This window comes from Triticum dicoccoides, chromosome 2A (assembly GCF_002162155.2).
Source record: "Triticum dicoccoides isolate Atlit2015 ecotype Zavitan chromosome 2A, WEW_v2.0, whole genome shotgun sequence".
In the NCBI taxonomy this organism is placed as follows: domain Eukaryota; kingdom Viridiplantae; phylum Streptophyta; class Magnoliopsida; order Poales; family Poaceae; genus Triticum; species Triticum dicoccoides.
The window spans coordinates 189,854,763-189,875,487 of record NC_041382.1 but is presented as its reverse complement, the minus strand read 5'-3'; positions in this window follow the sequence as shown (position 1 = coordinate 189,875,487).

The window sequence follows — 20,725 nt, the reverse complement described above, 5'->3', positions numbered from 1 at the left end:
CGGTAAACGGTGCTGCAAGGCCTGTTTAGTTAGCTCAATAGTTCATTTCTCTGGAGAAAATTAACTTTCTCAAACTGTTAGACCGATAAATGGGCTTAAACATCGCCGTTTAGGCCGTGAAGCCACGCAGTGCCATGCCGGCACCCGCCTCTCCCGTCTCCTGAACAAACGATTCATCTACATTAAGCTTTGCTTCTTTTTTTTTGAAACAAGACAAAAGATTTACCATTTCATTAATTAAGAGAGAGTTGTAACAGAGTCCTAAGACAACAACCATACAATGGCAAAGATAAAGCATACATCAAGCCCTTTGGCATCCGCCAAAGCCCACAGGACTGCCTCATCCATGATTTTTTCTACGAGAATTATCAAAGGTGCGGAAACATTCCGGAAGACCCTAGCATTCCTCTTCTTCCAAAGTTCCCAAGAGATAAGCATAAGGAGGGTGGCCATCCCTTTTCCGTTAGGCGAGCGTGTAAGCACAATCTCAGTCCACCAATGTCTGACACTTTGCATAGCCACCCAGTCAGCTGTGACAATATTGCTCAGTCCGGTCCTCGCCTTTACCGCATTCCAAACTACAATCGAGAATTGGCATGGGAATAGGAGATGCGCCGCTGACTCCTGGACTTGGCTACAAAGGGGACACAAACCGCAGTTTGGCCACCCTCTCCGTTTGTAGCCTATTTGTCGTCCATACTCTGTTGTGAATGATCAACCAAGCGAAGAACTTGCATTTTGGTGTAGCCCGGACTTTCCAAACGGTCTTTAGAAGTGGTGTGGAGGTGCGCCCCTCCAACTGTAGCGAATAGGCCGATGAAGTGCAATAGATACCGTGCTCTGTAAGTTTCCAAATGATCGTGCCATTCGTGGCTTGATCTAAGGTTATCCCATCCAACTTCTCCCAAAGGATGGTAAACTCCTGTATGTGCCCGGCGGTAATGCCATTTGCCATGTCAACTTGCGAAATCCATACATCATTAGTGAGGGCCTTCCTGACAGAGCAATCTTTCTTTTTGGAGACTTTGCTTTCATTCTCCTGGCTGGTCATATGGGATGGTATTGCGTGTGTGCCAAATGCGTCCGATGTTCAACACCGTAGTTCGCTGCACCTCAGGTATACTGGCTGGATCGGAGTCCGGGGATCGTCATCGAGCTGAACGTGTGCTAGAACTCGGAGGTGCCGTAGTTTCGGTGCTTGATCGGTCGGGCCGTGAAGATGTACGACTACATCAACCAAGTTAACGCTTCCGTTGTCGATCTACAAGGGTACGTAGATCACAATCTCCCCTCTCGTTGCTATGCATCACCATGATCTTGCGTGTGCGTAGGAATTTTTTTGAAATTACTACGTTCCCCAACACAATCTTGTATCTTCATAGTCCAACAGTCCGGCCAAAGGATACAGTCTGGCTATCCGGAGACCCCCTAATCCAGGACTCCCTCAACACCCCTGCAGGGTTTTGAACTTTCGAAAGCCGTGCCCGCGGTTATGGGCAGATGGGAATTTGTTAATATCCGGTTGTAGAGAACTTGAAACTTAACTTAATTAAAATGAACCAACCGCGTGTGTAACCGTGATGGTCTCTTTTCGGCGGAGTCCGGGAAGAGAACACAGTCTCGTGTTATGCTTGAACGTAAGTAGTTTCAGGATCACTTCTTGATCTTTATAGCTTCTCGACCGTGCTTTGCTTCTCTTCTCGCTCTCATTTGCATAAGTTAGCCACATATATGCTAGTGCTTGCTGCAGCTCCAGCTCACTACCCCTTCCCTACCTTAAGCTTAAATAGTCTTGATCGCGAGGGTGTGAGATTGTTGAGTCCCCGTGACTCACAGATTACCTCAAAACAGATGCAGGTGCCGATGATGCCAGTGCAGGGGACGCGGCCGAACTCAAGTGGGAGTTCGACGAGGATTCGGGACGTTACTATGTGTCTTTTCCGGACGATCAATAGAGGATCCCAGTTGGGGCGATCGGGGATCTAGCATTTGGGGTTGTCTTTCTTTATTTTGGTTCCGTAGTAGGACCTTGATTGTATTCTGGATGATGTATGCTATATTTATGTATTGTGTGAAGTGGCGATTATAAGCCAACTCTTTATCCCTTTCTTATTCAGTACATGGGATGTGTAAAGATTACCCCTCTTGCAACATGCCTACTATGCGGTTATGCCTCTAAGTCGTGCTCCGACACGTGGGAGATATAGCCGCATCGTGGGTGTTACACCTACTCCCACCGGGAGTAGGACTCCCCCCTTTCCATGTTGGAGTAGGAGAGGAGAGGGAAGGAGAAAGAGGGAGAAAGGAAAGGGGGGTGCCGCCCCCATTCCTAGTCCAATTCGGACTTGGGAGGGGAGGGGCGCGCGGCTGCCCCTTGGCCGCCTCTCCTATTCCACCAATTGGGCCCATGAGGCCCAATAACCTCCGGGGGGTTCCGGTAACCCCCCGGTACTCCGGTATATATCCGATAACCCCCGGAACCATTCCGGTGTCCGAATATAGCCGTCCAATATATCAATCTTCATGTCTCGACCATTTCGAGACTCCTCGTCATGTCCGTGATCACATCCGGGACTCTGAACTTCCTTCGGTACATCAAAACACATAAACTCATAATATAACCGTCATCGAACTTTAAGCGTGCGAACCCTACGGGTTCGAGAACTATGTAGACATGACCGAGACATGTCTCCGGTCAATAACCAATAGCAGAACCTGGATGCTCATATTGGCTCCTACATATTGTACGAAGATCTTTATCGGTCAAACCGCATAACAACATACGTTGTTCCCTTTGTCATCGGTATGTTACTTGCCCGAGATTCGATTGTTGGTATCTCAATACCTAGTTCAATCTCGTTACCGGCAAGTCTCTTTACTCGTTCTGTAATACATCATCCCGCAACTAACTCATTAGTTGCAATGCTTGCAAGGCTTAAGTGATGTGCATTACCGAGAGGGCCCAGAGATACCTCTCCGACAATCGGAGTGACAAATCCTAATCTCGAAATACGCCAACCCAACATGTACCTTTGGAGACACCTGTAGAGCTCCTTTATAATCACCCAGTTACATTTTGACGTTTGGTAGCACACAAAGTGTTCCTCTGGCAAACGGGAGTTTCATAATCTCATAGTCATAGGAACATGTATAAGTCATGAAGAAAGCAATAGCAACATACTAAACGATCGGGTGCTAAGCTAATGGAATGGGTCATGTAAATCAGATCATTCAACTAATGATGTGATCCCGTTAATCAAATAACAACTCTTTGTCCATGGTTAGGAAACATAACCATCTTTGATTAACGAGCTAGTCAAGTAGAGGCATACTAGTGACACTCTGTTTGTCTATGTATTCACACATGTATTATGTTTCCGGTTAATACAATTCTAGCATGAATAATAAACTTTTATCATGATATAAGGAAATAAATAATAACTTTATTATTGCCTCTAGGGCATATTTCCTTCAGTCTCCCACTTGCACTAGAGTCAATAATCTAGATTACACAGTAATGATTCTAACACCCATGGAGCCTTGGTGCTGATCATGTTTTGCTCGTGGAAGAGGCTTAGTCAACGGGTCTGCAACATTCAGATCCGTATGTATCTTGCAAATCTCTATGTCTCCCACCTGGACTAGATCCCGGATGAAATTGAAGCGTCTCTTGATGTGCTTGGTTCTCTTGTGAAATCTGGATTCCTTCGCCAAGGCAATTGCACCAGTATTGTCACAAAAGATTTTCATTGGACCCGATGCACTAGGTATGACACCTAGATCGGATATGAACTCCTTCATTCGCTGCTTCCGAAGTAGCTATGTATTCCGCTTCACACGTAGATCCCGCCACGACGCTCTGTTTAGAACTGCACCAACTAATAGCTCCACCGTTTAATGTAAACACGTATCCGGTTTGCGATTTAGAATCGTCCGGATCAGTGTCAAAGCTTGCATCAACATAACCATTTACGATGAGCTCTTTGTCACCTCCATATACGAGAAACATATCCTTAGTCCTTTTCAGGTACTTCAGGATGTTCTTGACCGCTGTCCAGTGATCCACTCCTGGATTACTTTGGTACCTCCCTGGTAGACTTATAGCAAGGCACACATCAGGTCTGGTACACAGCATTGCATACATGATAGAGCCTATGGCTGAAGCATAGGGAACATCTTTCATTTTCTCTCTATCTTCTGCAGTGGTTGGGCATTGAGTCTGACTCAACTTCGCACCTTGTAACACAGGCAAGAACCCTTTCTTTGCTTGATCCATTTTGAACTTCTTCAAAATCTTGTCAAGGTATGTGCTTTGTGAAAGTCCAATTAAACGTCTTGATCTATCTCTATAGATCTTTATGCCTAATATGTAAGCAGCTTCACCAAGGTCTTTCATTGAAAAACTCTTATTCAAGTATCCCTTTATGCTATCCAGAAATTCTATATCATTTCCAATCAGTAATATGTCATCCACATATAATATCAGAAATGCTACAGAGCTCCCACTCACTTTCTTGTAAATATAGGCTTCTCCAAAAGTCTGTATAAAACCAAATGCTTTGATCACACTATCAAAGCGTTTATTCCAACTCCGAGAGGCTTGCACCAGTCCATAAATGGATCGCTGGAGCTTGCACACTTTGTTAGCTCCCTTTGGATCGACAAAACCTTCCGGTTGCATCATATACAACTCTTCTTCCAGAAATCCATTCAGGAATGCAGTTTTGACATCCATCTGCCAAATTTCATAATCATAAAATGCGACAATTGCTAACATGATTCGGACAGACTTAAGCATCGCTGCGGGTGAGAAGGTCTCATCGTAGTCAACCCCTTGAACTTGCCGAAACCCTTTTGCGACAAGTCGAGCTTTGTAGACAGTAATATTACCGTCGGCGTCAGTCTTCTTCTTGAAGATCCATTTATTCTCAATTGCTTGCCGATCATTGGGCAAGTCAACCAAAGTCCACACTTTGTTCTCATACATGGATCCCATCTCAGATTTCATGGCTTCAAGCCATTTTGCGGAATCTGGGCTTACCATCGCTTCTTCATAGTTCGTAGGTTCATCATGATCTAGTAGCATGACTTCCAGAACTGGATTACCGTACCACTCTGGCGCGGATCTCACTCTGGTTGATCTACGAGGTCCAGTAGTATCTTGTTCTGAAGTTTCATGATCATTATCATTAGCTTCCTCACTAATTGGTGTAGGTGTCATAGAAACAGTTTTCTGTGATGCACTACTTTCCAATAAGGGAGCAGGTACAGTTACCTCGTCAAGTTCTACTTTCTTCCCACTCACTTCTTTCGAGAGAAACTCTTTCTCCAGAAAGTTTCCGAACTTAGTAACAAAAGTCTTGCCTTCGGATCTGTGATAGAAGGTGTATCCAATAGTCTCCTTTGGATATCCTATGAAGACACATTTCTCCGATTTGGGTTCGAGCTTATCAGGTTGAAGCTTTTTCACATAAGCATCGCAGCCCCAAACTTTCAGAAACGACAACTTTGGTTTCTTGCCAAACCATAGTTCATAAGGCGTCGTCTCAACGGATTTTGATGGTGCCCTATTTAACGTGAATGCGGCCGTCTCCAAAGCATAACCCCAAAACGATAGCGGTAAATCAGTAAGAGACATCATAGATCGCACCATATCTAGTAAAGTACGATTACAACGTTCGGACACACCATTACGCTGTGGTGTTCCAGGTGGCGTGAGTTGCGAAACTATTCCGCATTGTTTCAAATGTACACCAAACTCGTAACTCAAATATTCTCCTCCATGATCAGATCGTAGAAACTTTATTTTTTTTGTTACGATGATTTTCAACTTCACTCTGAAATTCTTTGAACTTTTCAAACGTTTCAAACTGATGTTTCATTAAGTAGATATATCCATATCTTCTTAAGTCATCTGTGAAGGTGAGAAAATAACGATATCCGCCACGAGCCTCAATATTCATCGGACCACATACATCAGTATGTATGATTTCCAACAAATCTGTTGCTCTCTCCATAGTACCGGAGAACGGCGTTTTAGTCATCTTGCCCATGAGGCACGGTTCGCAAGTACCAAGTGATTCATAATCAAGTGGTTCCAAAAGTCCATCAGTATGGAGTTTCTTCATGCGCTTTACACCGATATGACCTAAACGGCAGTGCCATAAATAAGTTGCACTATCTTTATCAACTCTGCATCTTTTGGCTTCAACATTATGAATATGTGTGTTACTACTATCGAGATTCAATAAGAATAGACCACTCTTCAAGGGTGCATGACCATAAAAGATATTACTCATATAAATAGAACAACCATTATTCTCTGATTTAAATGAATAACCGTCTCGCATCAAACAAGATCCAGATATAATGTTCATGCTTAACGCTGGCACCAAATAACAATTATTTAGGTCTAATATTAATCCTGAAGGTAGATGTAGAGGTAGCGTGCCGACCGTGATCACATCGACTTTGGAACCATTTCCCACGAGCATCGTCACCTCGTCCTTAGCCAATCTTCGCTTAATTCGTAGTCCCTGTTTTGAGTTGTAAATATTAGCAACAGAACCAGTATCAAATACCCAGGTGCTACTGCGAGCATTAGTAAGGTACACATCAATAACATGTATATCACATATACCTTTGTTCACCTTGCCATCCTTCTTATCCGCCAAATACTTGGGGCAGTTCCGCTTCCAGTGACCAGTCTGTTTGCAGTAGAAGCACTCAGTTTCAGGCTTAGGTCCAGACTTGGGTTTCTTCTCTTGAGCAGCAACTTGCTTGCTGTTCTTCTTGAAGTTCCCCTTCTTCTTCCCTTTGCCCTTTTTCTTGAAACTAGTGGTCTTGTTGACCATCAACACTTGATGCTCCTTTTTGATTTCTACCTCCGTAGCTTTCAGCATTGCGAAGAGCTCGGGAATAGTCTTATTCATCCCTTGCATATTATAGTTCATCACGAAGCTCTTGTAGCTTGGTGGCAGTGATTGGAGAATTCTGTCAATGACGCAATCATCTGGAAGATTAACTCCCATTTGAATCAAGTGATTATTATACCCAGACATTTTGAGTATATGCTCACTGACAGAACTGTTCTCCTCCATCTTGCAGCTATAGAACTTATTGGAGACTTCATATCTCTCAATCCGGGCATTTGCTTGAAATATTAACTTCAACTCCTGGAACATCTCATATGCTCCATGATGTTCAAAACGTCGTTGAAGTCCCGGTTCTAAGCCGTAAAGCGTGGCACACTGAACTATCGAGTAGTCATCAGCTTTGCTCTGCCAGATGTTCACAACATCTGGTGTTGCTCCAGCAGCAGGCCTGGCACCCAGCGGTGCTTCCAGGACGTAATTCTTCTGTGCAGCAATGAGGATAATCCTCAATTTACGGACCCAGTCCGTGTAATTGCTACCATCATCTTTCAACTTTGCTTTCTCAAGGAACGCATTAAAATTCAACGGAACAACAGCACGGGCCATTTATCTACAATCATACATAAACAAGCAAGATACTATCAGGTACTAAGTTCATGATAAATTTAGGTTCAATTAATCATATTACTTAAAGAACTCCCACTTAGATAGACATCCCTCTAATCCTCTAAGTGATTACGTGATCCAAATCAACTAAACCATGTCCGATCATCACGTGAGATGGAGTAGTTTCATTGGTGAACATCACTATGTTGATCATATCTACTATATGATTCACGCTCGACCTTTCGGTCTCCGTGTTCCGAGGCCATATCTGTATATGCTTGGCTCGTCAAGTATAACCTGAGTATTCCGCGTGTGCAACTGTTTTGCACCCGTTGTATTTGAACGTAGAGCCTATCACACCCGATCATCACGTGGTGTCTCAGCACGAAGAACTTTCGCAATGGTGCATACTCAGGGAGAACACTTCTTGATAATTAGTGAGAGATCATCTTATAATGCTACCATCAATCAAAGCAAGATAAGATGCATAAAAGATAAACATCACATGCAATCAATATAAGTGATATGATATGGCCATCATCATCTTGTGCTTGTGATCTCCATCTCCGAAGCACCGTCATGATCACCATCATCACCGGCGCGACACCTTGATCTCCATCGTAGCATCGTTGTCGTCTCGCCAATCTTATGCTTCCACGACTATCGCTACCGCTTAGTGATAAAGTAAAGCATTACAGCGCGATTGCATTGCATACAATAAAGCGACAACCATATGGCTCCTGCCAGTTGCCGATAACTCGGTTACAAAACATGATCATCTCATACAATAAAATTTAGCAACATGTCTTGACCATATCACATCACAACATGCCCTGCAAAAACAAGTTAGACGTCCTCTACTTTGTTGTTGCATGTTTTACGTGGCTGCTACGGGCTTAAGCAAGAACCAATCTTACCTACGCATCAAAACCACAACGATAGTTTGTCAAGTTGGTGCTGTTTTAACCTTCACAAGGACTGGGCGTAGCCACACTCGGTTCAACTAAAGTTGGAGAAACTGTCACCCGCAAGCCACCTATGTGCAAAGCACGTCGGGAGAACCGGTCTCGCGTAAGCGTACGCGTAATGTCGGTCCGGGCCGCTTCGTCCAACAATACCGCCGAACCAAAGTATGACATGCTGGTAAGCAGTATGACTTATATCGCCCACAACTCACTTGTGTTCTACTCGTGCATATAACATCAACATATAAAACCTAGGCTCGGATGCCACTGTTGGGGAACATAGTAATTTCAAAAAAATTCCTACGCACATGCAAGATCATGGTGATGCATAGCAACGAGAGGGGAGAGTGTGATCTACGTACCCTTGTAGATCGACAACGGAAGCGTTAACTTGGTTGATGTAGTCGTACGTCTTCACGGCCCGGCCGATCAAGCACCGAAACTACGGCACCTCCGAGTTCTAGCACACTTTCAGCTCGATGACGATCCCCGGACTCCGATCCAGCAAAGTGTCGGGGAAGAGTTCCGTCAGCACGACGGCGTGGTGACGATCTTGATGTACTACTGTCGCAGGGCTTCGCCTAAGCACCGCTACAATATTATCGAGGACTATGGTGGAACGGGGGCACCGCACACGGCTAAGAATATGATCACGTGGATCAACTTATGTCCTTAGGGGTGCCCCTTGCCTCCGTATATAAAGGTTCAAAGGGGGGGGGGGCGGCCGGCCAAGAGGAGGCGCGCCAGGAGGAGTCCTACTCCCTCCGGGAGTAGGACTCCCCCCCTTTCCTAGTTGGAATAAGATTCACGGAGGGGGGGAAAGAGGAGAGAGAGGAGGAAGGGGGGCCGGCCGCCTCTCCTTGTCCTATTCGGACCAAGGGGGGGAGGGGCGCGCGGCCCATCTCTGGCCACCTCTCCTCTCTTCCACTAAGGCCCACTAAGGCTCATATACCTCCCAGGGGGTTCCGGTAACCTCCCGGTAATCCGGTAAAATCCCGATTTCACCCGGAACACTTCCGATATCCAAACATAGGCTTCCAATATATCAATCTTTATGTCTCGACCATTTCGAGACTCCTCGTCATGTCCGTGATCACATCCGGGACTCCGAACAACCTTCGGTACATCAAAATGCATAAACTCATAATATAACTGTCATCGAAACCTTAAGCGTGCGGACCCTACGGGTTCGAGAACAATGTAGACATGACCGAGACACGTCTCCGGTCAATAACCAATAGCGGGACCTGGATGCCCATATTGGTTCCTACATATTCTACGAAGATCTTTTATCGGTCAGACCGCATAACAACGTACGTTGTTCCCTTTGTCATCGGTATGTTACTTGCCCGAGATTCGATCATCGGTATCCTATACCTAGTTCAATCTCGTAACCGTCAAGTCTCTTTACTCGTTCTGTAATACATCATCCCGCAACTAACTCATTAGTTGCAATGCTTGCAAGGCTTAAGTGATGTGCATTACCGAGAGGGCCCAGAGATACCTCTCCGACAATCGGAGTGACAAATCCTAATCTCAAAATATGCCAACCCAACATGTACCTTTGGAGACACCTGTAGAGCTCATTTATAATCACCCAGTTACGTTGTGATGTTTGGTAGCACACAAAGTGTTCCTCTGGCAAACGGGAGTTGCATAATCTCATAGTCATAGGAACATGTATAAGTCATGAAGAAAGCAATAGCAACATACTAAACGATCGGGTGCTAAGCTAATGGAATGGGTCATGTCAATCAGATCAATCAACTAATGATGTGATCCCGTTAATCAAATAACAACTCTTTGTTCATGGTTAGGAAACATAACCATCTTTGATTAACGAGCTAGTCAAGTAGAGGCATACTAGTGACACTCTGTTTGTCTATGTATTCACACATGTATTATGTTTCCGGTTAATACAATTCTAGCATGAATAATAAACTTTTATCATGATATAAGGAAATAAATAATAACTTTATTATTGTCTCTAGGGCATATTTCCTTCATATTGCAGACTTCGTCTCGTGTCCGGATGTGACTCTCCTTGGCATGGAAGGCAAGCTAGGCAATACGGATATGTAGATCTCCTCCCTTGTAACCGACTTTGTGTAACCCTAGCCCCCTCTGGTGTCTATATAAACCGGAGGGTTTAGTCCGTAGGACAACATACAATCATACCATAGGCTAGCTTCTAGGGTTTAGGCTCTACGATCTCGTGGTAGATCAACTCTTGTAATACTCATATAATCAAGAACAATCAAGCAGGACGTAGGGTATTACCTCCATCAAGAGGGCCCGAACCTGGGTAAACATCGTGTCCCCTGCCTCCTGTTACCATCCGCCCTAGACGCACAGTTCAGGACCCCCTACTCAAGATCCGCCGGTTTTGACACCGACATTGGTGCTTTCATTGAGAGTTCCACTGTGTCGTCACCATAAGGATTGATGGCTCCTTCGATCATCGGTAGCGATGCGGTCCAGGGTGAGGTTTTCCTCCCCGGACAGATCTTTGTATTCAGCGGCTTCACACTGCGGGCCAATTCGCTTGGCCATCTGGAGCAGATCGAGAGCTATGCCCCTGGCCATCAGGTCAGATTCGGAAACTTAAATTACACTGCCGACATCCGCGGAGACTTGATCTTCGACGGATTAGAGCCCGTGTTAGGTGCGCCGCACAGTCACGACGAGCACGACGTAACTCTGTCATCGGACATTGTTCGGGAGATCGCATCTGCAACTATTCCGCCCTTTAATCTGGAGCAAATTGCACCATCCAAGGACGGAGGGATAGACCCCGCCATGGAGGCCGCACTCTCAGTGGTGATGGAGCCGGATACTGACTTCACCCCTTACGAGAGCCGTGTCGCCAAACCACTAGATTCGTCTCCGGCCACGGACTCCGAACCGCCTGCATCCGTGCACATTGAATCCGAATGGGCGCCGATCATGGAGTTCACCTCCACGGATATCTTTCAGCACTCGCCTTTCGGCGATGTGCTAAATTCATTAAAGTCTCTCTCCTTGTCAGGAGAACCTTGGCCGAACTATGTCCGGCTAGAATGGGATATGGACGACGAAGAAATTCGCTACCCGCCCACCACCCACTTAGTAGCCACTGTCGACGACTTAACCGACATGCTCAACTTCGACTCCGAAGACATCGACGGCATGGACGAAGATGTAGGAGACGAACAGCAACCAGCGCCCACAGGGCGCCGGACAGCCACTTCATCACATGACATTTACATGGTGGATACACCCAAAAAGGCAATGGCGAGGAGACAGCAGAGGATGGCCCCTCCAAGAAGCAACCCAAGCACCGACGTCAGCGGCCCCGCTCTAAGTCCCGCCATAGCAAAAACAGCGATAACAACGCAAGAGAAAATAACACTCCAGTCGACTCCAGAGGAAACAACGACCACATTGCCCCAGCGGCAGAGCACGATGAAGCTGCAAGCGGCAAACATAGTACGGATCCGACGTCCGAACACGGCGACGCCGAGTATAAACCTCATCAAACCCGCTCTGGGAGGAAAACAGTCCGGACGAAGATGCACACATTATCCCGGAAACGCACCTGGAGCAAGAGAACCTCCACAGAAGGCTTATTGCCACAGCGAGGAGTCTGAAGAAGCAGAAGCAAAGGCTTAAGGCCGCACAAAATACACTCAACAATAGGTGGAACAAAGTGCTCGACAACGAAGCAAAGTATGGTGGAAGTTACCACACAAAGAGCTATCCAAAGCGCAAGCTGTTACCTGAATTCGACGATGAGGCCTTAGAGCCCACACAACCAAAAAATGAAATGGCCAACCGGCCGGATCCACCACCTCATGACCGCGATAGAGCGGATAACAAATACGCACATAAGTCAACACACGATGTACGTGAGGACTTGCGCCAAAAATCCGGTATGACCAGATCCATCTATGGATCTAGGAAGCGTGCTTCGACACAAAATCAAAACCAAATACCACAACCGTCCGAATGCCACGGTACATCCAAGTACAAGGGTGCCGCACACCCCCTATGTTTCACCGATGAGGTGTTGGACCACGAATTCCCAGAAGGATTCAAACCACTGAACATAGAGGCGTACGATGGGACCTCAGACCCTGGGGTCTGGATTGAGGACTTTATCCTCCATATCCATATGGCTCGCGGAGACGATCTCCATGACATTAAATACTTGCCCCTCAGGCTTAAAGGACCAGCTCGGCACTGGCTGAAAAGCCTCCCCGGAAACTCAATTGGAAGTTGGGAGGAGCTCGAGGACGCTTTTCGGGCTAATTTTCAAGGGACCTACGTCCGACCTCCAGATGCAGACGATTTAAGTCATATAATTCAACAGTCCGGAGAGACCGCCTGAAAGCTTTGGAACAGGTTTCTCACCAAGAAGAACCAAATCGTTGACTGTCCGGACACCGAAGCCTTAGTAGCTTTCAAACACAGCGTCCGAGATGAATGGCTCGCCAGACACCTCGGCCAAGAAAAACCGAGAACAATGGTAGCCCTAACAAGCCTCATGACCCGCTTTTGCGCGGGCGAAGACAGCTGGTTAGCCCGCAGTAGCACCAGCGACCCAAGCACATCCGAAGTCAGGGATGGTAATGGAAAACCACGACACAATAAAAACAAGCGTCGAAATAAAGAAGATAGCCCAGATAATACAGCGGTAAACGCTGGATTCAGGGGATCTTGGCCAGGCCAGCAGAAAAAGCCTTTCAAAGGCAGCAGAGACGGACCGTCTGGCCTAAACAAGATTCTTGACAAACCATGTCAGATTCATGGCACCCCCGATAAACCTGCAAATCACACCCATAGAGAATGCTGGGTCTTCAAGCAGGCAGGTAAGATAAACGCCGAACACAAGGGGGGTGGAGACACCAAGCGAAGACGAGGACGAGCCTCGCCAGCAAATCACTGGAGGATAGAAAAAATTCCCACCAAAGGTTAAAACAGTCAACATGATCCATGTGACGAAGAGGAGAAGCAAACATGCACTCCGAGACACACGCGCCATAGAGCCCGTCACCCCTAGGTTCAACCCCTGGTTGGCCTGCCCGATCACTTTTGATCGCGGGGATCACGCGACAAGCATCCGACACGAAGAATTGGCTGCCTTGGTGTTAGACCCAATAATAAACGGATACCATCTCACACGAGTCCTCATGGACGGCGGCAGTGGTCTAAATCTGATATATCAGGACACAGTCCCCAAAATGGGGATAGACCCGACAAAAATAAGCCACCGTACTACTACCTTCAAGGGAGTAATACCAGGCCTAGAGGCCCGCTGCACGGGCTCTCTATTACTAGAGGTTGTATTCGGTTCTTCCGACAACTTCCGAAGCGAAAGGTTAACTTTCTACATCGCTCCATTCTGATGTGGCTATCAGGCACTACTCGGAAGAGCGGCTTTCGCTCATTTTAATGCAATACCGCATTACGCTTCTCTCAAGCTTAAGATCCCCGGTCCACGTGGCACCATCACAGTTAGCGGAAATACTGAGCGTGCTCTACGCGCGGAAGAATGTGCGACGGCTTTAGCCGCCGAGCACTAGACGGCCTCACCAACCAGAAAAAATGACAGGTCATCAAGACCACGGACACGGTTAGATGAGTCTGGTGCACCACTACGTACACATGAGATTGGTTTGATGATCAAGCCCTCCTAGATGGTACCAGGGGCTTCCTGCGTGTAATCAGGGCTAGTCTGGCTCAACTTGACTTATCTTGAATTTTAATGGTTTATTGATAATAACCAATTTTTTGGCACGACAACTTTCACCTAAGTTCTTCTCTTTTACAGATGACAATCGTGCTACACCCATCCAGGACATGGCACAACGGAGACACAGGCGCAAACGTGCAGCAGGGACCCGCTCAAAGGTTTCTTTTTAGATTAAGACCCTGCGTAAACCTTTTTTACTGTCTCCTGTTGTTCACATCCTCCGGATACTCAATACAACCGTGAAGGATGTCGACGTATTGGCATGTGGCCATGTCAGGATATTGCACGTACCGGGACACCCGGAGTTTATTATTAAGGGCATTGTTCAGCCCGGCATATGTTATAAAGACCGAATACCTTAGGGAGTGTTCGGCGTCGCGAGTTTGGCCTTATATGCATCAGCTCCGAATCATGTCTTTGGTCAAATGTTGGGTTTGCCCGGCTCCCATGTTTTGGTACCTTACGTTCCGCTATATCGGCTAAGGTAGCACTGGGAGAACTACTGTGATTGTGTCCTAGTTCATCCGGATGAGCACCTCAGTAGAGAAAGCCGAAAACTGACTGTCATGATATAGCGCGAGACTGGTCAACCACTCGATGACTCAGCGGAATCTTCGAGATTCCTTCGCATTAACGAAGGGCCGTTTCCCTGTCATGTATGTACGCGCCCCATATTTGGACGAGCGTAGAAGTACCAAGGGCTATATAGTAGCCCCACCGTCAAACTCCTATGGCTAAGTGAAAGTGTTAAAGCAATATAGTCCGATTGCCTCGTTCGCTATGCTACCACCTCCTTAATGGACCAAGACGTTGGATCAAGTGTGAATACGCGTTTTTTGCAAACACTCCCGCATTATATGCATGGGGGCGGAAGCCGACGACTGCAAACTTTCAGGTTATATTCATATATACATAAACGGCCGCACAGGAGGCATCATAATACTTTCAGGCAAAAGTATAAGCACAACCTTGATGACTCAATAAAACATTGTTCTTACAATGGGAGTACATGTCACTAGAACATAATATTCTTCGAGCACTGAGCCTCTATCGAACGAGCGCCTTCAAGAACTTCTTCAAAGTAGTGCTCGGCAGCCACTCGGCCCACGGCCGAACCCTGTGTTTCAACAGTGGTGGCCTCCATCTCTGCCCAGTATGTCTTGACACGGGCAAAGGCCATCCGCGCACCCTCTATGCACGCTGACCTCTTCATAGCGTCGATGTGCGGCACAACACCAACGAATTGTTGCACTAAACTAAAGTAACTATTCGGCCTTGGCCCTCCCGGCCACAGATGATCCACAACGGACCTCATGGCGAGTCCGGACAACCTATGGAGCTCGGCCCACTCGGCCATCCGCTCATTCAATAGCAGCGGACGCACTGGAGCATGGAACTGTGACTAGAACTGCTTTTCCACTTCGAGATCTTTCTGATCCTTGAAGTACTCGGCCGCATCAGCAGCACTTGCCGCCAAATCCACGTAGGCGTCCGCCGAACTCCATAGTTGATCAAGAGGAGCATGCTTTGGATCTCTGAACTGAGTCCGCAACAAGAAGGGCTTCCCAGCCACGATATCCGTAGCTTGATACAACTCCTCCTTCGTCGCTCTGATTTTAGAGCGGGCTTCCTTGGCTGCTACCATGGCCTTTTCCAGGCCTGTCGCCTGCGCTCGGCTTTCTTTTTCAAGAAGCTGGTAACGGTCAGCGGCATCTTTCAACTCAATGGCCATCTTGGCTATCCTTTCCTTGCTCTGGCGATGCGCGGGCTGTTCGGCCCTCAGCTCTTCAACCGCCTTTAGAGCGGCCGCATCGCTATTCCTTGCTTGTTCCTTGGCTCGGGCAAGATCTGCCCGAAGGGTCTCCACGGTGGTAGCTCCATCTGCAGTCACAACATATTAAAGATACTGGCATCATGCTCCTCTTACTATGCGTTGATCACCGGAGAAATCACTTACCCTGTGCCTCGTCAAGCCGCTTGTTGACAAGCACGATGTCGGCATCTGCCGCATCAAGTTGCCGCTTTAGCTCGGCAAACCCATCAGTCCGGCTAGCCACCGGAGCTTCAGCCACCTGCACATAAAGGCGGTCTGGTTATTACCTGGGACTATGATCCTCTGTTTGCCGCCGTTTTCGACGACAACCAGAGTCTCAGGGGCTACTATCTGCATAGGGCACACCTAACATGTGCGATACCGTCAAAAACATACACTTTCACGTACCTCAAAGCCTTTTAGCAGACTCATAAAAGCTTCATGCAATCCGCTTTCAGCGGATGAAATCCTTTCAACTACCGTACTCATTAGTGTACGATGCACTTCTGAGATGGCCGCTTGCTCCAGAAGATCCTTCAATATTTCCGACCGCACACTATGCGGTTCCAGACTCTTTCTGTTGCTCTCTTTAGGAGCCGAACACTGAGGACTCCGGGTGGCCAAGGGATTACCCCCTGGCCTTGGCGGATCAGGAGAAACCCTCCGCGACGACACTTCAGGGTCGCCCGCCTCATGAGGCGGGGTGGCAGGGGGAGGTGTTTCGCTCTCCATCATCTCCGGAAGAAGATCCCCCAAAGACGAACTCCGTCGAGAAGGGCTATGATCCGAACTACAAGATATAAGCTTTGGTTATTGTCTTCAGAAGTAAGGTAGGATATTTTCACTACTAAGTACTTTTCGATTACTTATAGCTCGGTAGAGGGCTAATTCCCTTGCGGACACTGTGCGGCAAGGGTACCCCCGGGGCAGGATCCTCTGGCGAAGATTTCTTCCCTCGTTTGGAAACCTCTGTTTCTGGATCTTCAGAGGTGGTCCTCTTCCTTCCTCGGGGAGGGGGAATGTTAGATTCTTCTCCCTGGTTATCCTCCTTCGTGGAGGTGCTCATTCCTCCGGTTGGGACGAGTAGTGAGTGAGGCTCGCTTTCGACCTCTTTATTCCCCCCTTTATCTTCCTTCGAGGGCACCTAATAAGGCGCCGGTGAAAGCATTCTGTCTAGTACTAGATTGGCCAAGCCCTCGGGAAGGGGGGCCGGACACCTGATCATCTTCACATTTGTTATCCAATTCTGGTCAAAGAGCGACTTTTCAGAATGATGTTATGATAAATAAGAGAAACAGTGTGTTCGGCCATGGAATTACTTACTTGGGTATCCGGGCGATTACAGCTCAGACCCGCATCCTCGGTGGTGTCCGGACACTTTATTTGTGGTCCGAAGAACAACTTGTACATATCCTCGAGCGTCATGCCGAGGAAGTGCTGAATGATTCGCGGTCCCTCCGGGTTGAACTCCCATAAACAGAGAGGTCTACGTTTGCAAGGCGGGACCTGGCGAACTAGCATGACCTGTATCACCGTGACCAGGTTGACGTCTCTCTCAATGAGATCTCAGATGCGACTCTGCAATATCGGCACATCCTTTACTGGACCCCAGTTTAGCCCCTCGCTGATCCATGACATCAGTTGTGGTGGGGGGCCCGAGCGAAAGGCAGGGGCGGCTACCCACTTGGCACTCCGGGGAGCTATGATATAAAACCACTCCCGCTGCCACAAACTGGACATCTCTAGGATGGAACTCTCTGGCCATGAAACATCAGTGCTTTTGCTTATTACGGCACCTCCGCACTCTGCGTGCCACCCCTCGATCATCTTCGGCTTCACATTGAAAGTCTTGAGCCATAGGCCGAAGTGGGGGGTAATGCGAAGGAAGGCCTCACATACGACAGTGAACGACGAGATGTGAAGGAGGGAATCCGGGGCTAGATCATGGAAATCCAGCCCATAATAGAACATGAGCCCCCTAACAAAGGGATCCAGAGTGAGGCCTAGTCCTCGGAGGAAGTGAGAGATGAACACAACACTCTCGTTGGGTTTGGGAGTGGGGATGACCTGCCCTCGGGCGGGCAGCCTGTGCAAAATTTCGGCGGTCAGATATCTGGCCTCTCTCAGCTTCTTGATGTCCTCCTCTGTGACAGAGGAAGGCATCCACCGACCTTGAAGGTTGGATCCAGACATGGTTGAAGGTCCGAAGCGCCTGACCTGAGCCTGGGGTGTTGGAACTCGGGGCTGGGGAAGGATTCAATTGAGCACAAGAGGAAAAAAGGGCAGGTCTTGGCCTCTTTATAAAGAGGGTGAATAGCAAGCGTTCTCCTCACGGTCGTTTTGGACTTGCCTAAAATCGAGGAGTCATACCAACGGGCACAAGTGGGTTACCCATGTCCGTATTGATGAGAATCCCGTAATAAGGGGAACACGATATCTGCTTTGACAAGACGTGTCAAGAAAACCGCCTCATGATATGTGCGGTGCTGGTTGAGAAAAACGGTTCGAATAATGACCGGGCCATGATGTAACGTCGTGCTGTCAAGACGCGTCAGCAGATTAGATTTGTGGAAATATTATTCTCTCTACGGTGGTATGTGGAAATTATTTTGCAGGGCCAGACACTATCCTTGGGTCCAAAATCTTCTATGGAGTATTCGGAGGAGGAACCCGCCTTGCAATGCCGAAGACAAAACTGCGCGCCGGACTCATCTTCATTGAAGCCTGGTTCAGGGGCTACTGAGGGAGTCCTAGATTAGGGGGTCTCCGGACAGCCGGACTGTATCCTTTGGCCGGACTATTGGACTATGAAGATACAAGATTGAAGACTTCGTCCCATGTCCGGATGGGACTCTCCTTGGCGTGGAAGGCAATCTAGGCAATACAGATATGTAGATCTCCTCCCTTGTAACCGGCTTTGTGTAACCCTAGCCCCCTCCGGTGTCTATATAAACTAGAGGGTTTAGTCCGTAGGACAACATACAATCATACCATAGGCTAGCCTCTAGGGTTTAGCCTCTATGATCTCGTGGTAGATCAACTCTTGTAATACTCATATCATCAAGAACAATCAAGCAGGACGTAGGGTATTACCTCCATCAAGAGGGCCCGAACCTGGGTAAACATCGTGTCCCCTGCCTCCTGTTACCATCCGCCCTAGACGCACAGTTTGGGACCCCCTAGCCGAGATCCGCCTGTTTTGACACCGACAGGTGTCCCAACTTAGCCCATCACAAGCTCTCACGGTCAACGAAGGATATTCCTTCTCACAGGAAGACCCGATCAGACTCGAAATCCTGGTTACAAGACATTTCGACAATGGTAAAACAAGACCAGCAAAGCCGCCCGAATGTGCCGACAAATCCCGATAGTAGCTACACATATCTCGTTCTCAAGGCACACCGGATTGTCCAAGATTCCGGTAGGGCAACCCAGAGTTGCCCCTGGTGGTCATCGGCGGCTGACAGGTTGGACCAACACTCAGAGGAGCACTGGCCCAGGGGTTTAAAATAAAGATGACCCTCGAGTCCGCGGAACCCAAGGGAAAAAGGCTTAGGTGGCAAATGGTAAAACCAAGGTTGGGCCTTGCTGGAGGAGTTTTATTCAAGGCGAACTGTGAAGGGGTTTCCATAACACCCAACCGCGTAAGGAACACAAAATCAAGGAACATAACACCGGTATGACGGAAACTAGGGCGGCAAGAGTGGAACAAAACACCAGGCATAAGGACGAGCCTTCCACCCTTTACCAAGTATATAGATGCATTAAAGTAAACAAGATATAATAATGATATCCCAACAAAATCCATGTTTCAACACGGAACAAACTTCATCTTCACCCACAGCTAGCAACGCTATAAGAGGGGCTGAGCAAAGTGGTAACATAATCAAACAACGGTTTGCCAGGAAAGGTGGGTTAGAGGCCTGACATGGCAATATGGGAGGCATGTTATAGCAAGTGGTAGGTATCGCGGCATAGCAAAAGAGCAAGCAACTGGCAAGCAAAGATAGAAGTGATTTCGAGGGTATGGTCATCTTGCCTGCAAAGTTCTCCAAGTTGACGAAAGCTTGATCCTCGTAAGCATACTCAACGGGTTCCTCGATCACGTATTCGTCTCCCGGCTCTACCCAAGGCAATAACACAAGCAAGACCAACAATCAATCACGGTGCAATGTGCAAGCAACATGATGCAAAACATGGCATGCCATGTGGGATGTGATATGCAATGCATATGCATGCTCCAGAAGGAAAAGGGCGAACAAGGCATCAACTTAGAAAACCAAGTGTGCCGCTGGAAAGATGAGTTGATTTCGGTCGAAATCGATATAAAGATCACCAGAATCGGATGCACGGTTTGCAAATGGCAAGCAAAACAAGAATGGCACAATTCTGCGATTAACAGCACGATGCCATCTAAAATGCAACAAGAAACTAAGCTACTGCACTCCAACATAGCAACAAAGCACATGACAGTGATCTACTCGATATGCTTGACAAAAAATGAGCACTGAGCTACGGCTAAATCACACAAGAGCATGTTCAAACAAGCATGGCAAAAGTGCAAAAGATAACAGCATCACCGACTTAGTGAAAAAAAACATGCCAGAAATTAACATCAGGAAGACATGTTTAGAGCAAGCTAACAACATGCTACAGGAACATATCATAGCAAAATAAGGCATGGAATGAATCTACTCAAAGCACAGAACAAAGTCCCTTACTGACCATGAGT